Source organism: Volvox carteri, assembly GCF_000143455.1.
Source record: "Volvox carteri f. nagariensis unplaced genomic scaffold VOLCAscaffold_68, whole genome shotgun sequence".
In the NCBI taxonomy this organism is placed as follows: Eukaryota; Viridiplantae; Chlorophyta; class Chlorophyceae; order Chlamydomonadales; family Volvocaceae; genus Volvox; species Volvox carteri.
The window spans coordinates 543,269-547,178 of record NW_003307611.1 but is presented as its reverse complement, the minus strand read 5'-3'; positions in this window follow the sequence as shown (position 1 = coordinate 547,178).

The following is a 3,910-nucleotide window of genomic DNA, read 5'->3' as shown; positions in this document are numbered from 1 at the left end:
AACAGTACTGACGTGACATCTGCAGGTCATCTCGTTGCTGCTGGCGGAGGGCGCCGACAGCGACCTGCAGTCCTCCAACGGTCACACGGCGCTGCACAACGCGGCGGGGGGCGGGCACGTGACGGCGGTGGAGGCGCTGGTCACGGGGGGCGGGGATCTGGACGTGCAGAACAGCAATGGCAACACGCCGCTGCACACGGCAGCATCAAAGGGTGGGTCGGGGGGGGGGAGAGGAGATTCCGCGGCGGGGGAAAGTTTGGGTGTGCGCTTTTTTGGGGGGGAGAAGAGGGGGAGGGAGGGAAAGGCTTTGGATGGTTTTAGTGTTTTAGACGTTGGGAGTTAACGCGAGGAGAGTAATTGTAATGATGATAAGAAGAAATGACAATGCAATAACAATAATATAATAATTGTTAATAGATTATTATTATTGTTATTGGCGACCTGCTGACGGAAAGAGCAGAAACCCCGAAACCCTAAGAATGCCCGGGAGGGGTGAGTGAGTCCAGGGCCATAGCGCGGGGTACAGGGTTGAGTGGTTTGGGGTGCGGAGGGTTACGAGGGTTAGCAAGGAAAGTGTGTGTGTGTGTGCGCGTGTGCGTGTGTGTGTGTATGTATGTGTTGTACCTCCACCTTTCACATTAACGAGAGCAAGTGGTTCGTTAATCTTTTCGTTTTAAAGAAAATTTCATGTCTTGCCCCTTCCCTCTTCTCTCTTTCCTCTTTCCTCTTGCCTTCCTAATGCATCCCGTTTCCTCTTCGCACAATCACACTTCCCTCCCATCTTCCACGATCATTCGCCTTTACCGTTTCATGCAGTTCGAGAACGCTTTATGTTTTTTCTCTCCATTTAATTTGTTTCGAAAACTGTTATCCTCTGAAACGGAACTCAAAACCAAAATTAAGCCCTTCAAAAACCATTTTTCAAAAATCTTTTGAAAAACTCCCTCAAGGCTATTTGGATGTGGTGTCTCAGCTGCTCGGGGGGGGAGCCGACCTGCACATCCGCAATTCCAAGGGCTGGTGTGCCGTACACAGCGCCGCCAGTAACGGCTACTTTGAGGTGGTGCTCAAGCTGGTGCAGGTAATGGAGAGGGAGGGGGCGGGGGGAGGGGTCGCATGTGTGTCGCGTATGGAACCGGGGGGTGGGAGTCTGACACGCCCTTACCTTACTGAGAACATGAGCCTCTCTGCACGGGGGGAAGGGGAGGCCCGTTTGGGGGACCCTAAGGGGCCTTTTCCTCCCTCCCTCCCCCCAGGGGTCGTGGTTCGTCTTACCTCCCCTTCGGGTCCGGTCTCCTCCCTAAACCTGTCCCCTCCTATACCTAAATATCCTTAAAGGTCTCCCTTTCGTTACTCCCCCACCGAAATGCGATAAATGCAAACTTACGTATATACATACATACACGTATACATACGTACATACAGGCGGGTGCCAGCTGGCGGCGGCAGGGTGAGGCGGACGTGGTGCGCTTGCTCACTCGCAAAACGACCTACAAGACCTCGTACGTGGAGGGCCGGCTGAGGCTGGCGGAACGGGAGCGACACAGGATCAACCAACAGCAGCAGCAGCAGCAGCAGCAGGCGGCCGGCGTCAGGCAGGGCGTGGCCGCAGCCGCTGGGGCGGTTACGGCGATTGCCGGCGGCGCGACGGCGGGAGCCGTAGCCACGGGTGGAGGTGCAGCGTTGGATGGCGGCAGCGGCAGCGGCGGCGGCGGAGCCGCCGCCGCCGCCGCCGCCAGCGGCGCGGCGGCATCAGCCGGCGCCGGTGCCAAGCGGCAGCCGAAGGCTATCGGCGTGTCGTCCGCGCCCAGCTTTGAGGTGCGTGTGGCGGCGGGGGCATGAGGGTCTCATGTCGGGGGCGTGTCGTCGGCTATAGCTGGGATTGTTGCCGTAAGGTGTCGTTGCCGAGCACGGTTGCGACATTTTTGCGCAGGATCTGGCGGCGGCGGCGGATGCTAACATGGCGGCGCTGTTGGAGGAGGAGGAGGCGGCGGCCGCCGCCGCCGCGGCGGCAGCGGAGCGGAAAGCCAAGCAGAAGAAGAAGAAGGCGAGCAAGGCGGCGAGCAAGTCGGCGGCCGCTGCGGGCTCCACTGCGACGTCTAATACTACTGATTCATCGCCATCGCCACAACCGCCAAGTAGTGCAACGAGTACGACAACCCCAGCTACGCCTGCGTCGTCGTCGTCAGTGTCGGCGGTATCTGTTGGTGCCGGCAGTGGCAGTGGCAGTGGTAGTGGTAGTGGTAGCGATATTGCCGCCGCTGGCGGCACCAGTACGACTCGACGGCCAGGGAAAGAACAACAACAACAACAACAACAACAACAACAACAACAACAACAACAACAACAACAACAACAACAGCAGCAGCAGCAGGATGGGGGACGGTCGCAGTTCTTGCCAGCAGCGGCAGCAGGAGGAGGAGGAGGGGGAGGGGCATCCACCCCGAGGGGACAGACCGAGGGATTGAACGGTGCTGCAATTGCGGCTTCTGGCGGCGGCGGCTCCGAAACTAGACCTCGTGCTGCCGTTAGCGGCGGTGGCGGCGGCGGCGGCGGCGGCGGCAGCGCCGGAGCTGCAGCTGGCGCTGGTACGGGCGCGAGTCCACCTGCCGGAGCCGGCGCCTCGGCGACGCAGGCCCGTTCTTCCGGACTCCCTTCCCCCGTCGTTGCCGTACCTCCGGGCAGTAGCAGCACCGCCGCTGGGCAGAAGACCGCCGCCGCGCCCAGTGCCATTTCCCCAGCCCACCCTGCGGGTCGAGGCAGCGGCTGCGCTGCCGTTACACCCACTTTCGTAACCAGTGCACCGTCGTCCAAGTCCTCCAAGTTGTCTGCTGCTGGCGGCGGCGCTGGCTCTGGCTTTAGCCAGCGGTCAGGCGCAGCCAGAGGCCCGGTGGCGGCAGGCCCGGCAACTGGCATCGCCGTCGTCGTCGGCGGCAGTAGCGGCGGCAGGGGGAGCGCCGCCACATCTCCGCCTTCCTCCGGTGCGTCAGCCCCGGCCTCTCCGGATAAAGTTCCCCTCAGCAGCAGCAGTGGCGGCAGCAGCAGTAGCAGCAGTAGTGCACTCCGGTCTAGTACTGATCGATCCCTTCCTGGAGGCAGCGGACCCATCGTACAACAGTCCGCTGGCGCCACAGCAGCCTCTACAGCCGCGGCCGCCAGCTACGGTTCTGGATCTGGATCTGGCGTTGGGCCGGTGGGCCGGCCTAAGGGGCAAGCGGCCGCCGCCGCGGCGGCTGCCGCTGCCGCCGCCGTGGCCACTCCCAACGGTCCACGAGTTTATGCTGTCAAGTCATTGTCGACGGACAATTCCGAAGGCGCCGCCACCGGCGCCGTCGCAAACGGCCTGGGACTGACAGGTACGGCGGCGCCGACTGGGCCGACGGCAGCAGCCGCCGTTGAGGGGAGGCAGAAGGCGGCGGCAGGTGCTACTGCAGCCATAAAAGCCCCGCCAGGCGGCAAGCGTGGCGGTGGCGGTAATAATGGTGCTACTGCCAGCTATGCTGCTGTGCCAGCCAGCGCTGCCGCGGCATTGAGCCGCTCCACGGCGGCGGCGGCGGCGGCGCCAGCGGGAGTCGACGTGGCCGCCGGCGGGAGGCACCCCGTTGCTGGACCGCCGTCGCCACGGCAGTACCGCGCCGGGACGAGCAGGGAGGTGTACGGCTTTCATGCGACGGCGGCGGCGGCGGCGGCTGTATCGACGTCAGTATCAGTACCTGCGGCTGTATCTGAGCCTAGCAGGCCTAAGGGCGGCAGTAGCGGAAAGGGATCAGCTGCAGCCGCGTCATCCGGAGGGGGGGGAGGGGGCCTGCCTGTTCAGGGCCCGCCGGTCCATGTTACGGGGCCGCCATCGCAAGTCCCGTCGATACGTGTCACGCAAGGCCGCAACGGCACCACTGCTACGCATGCCGAC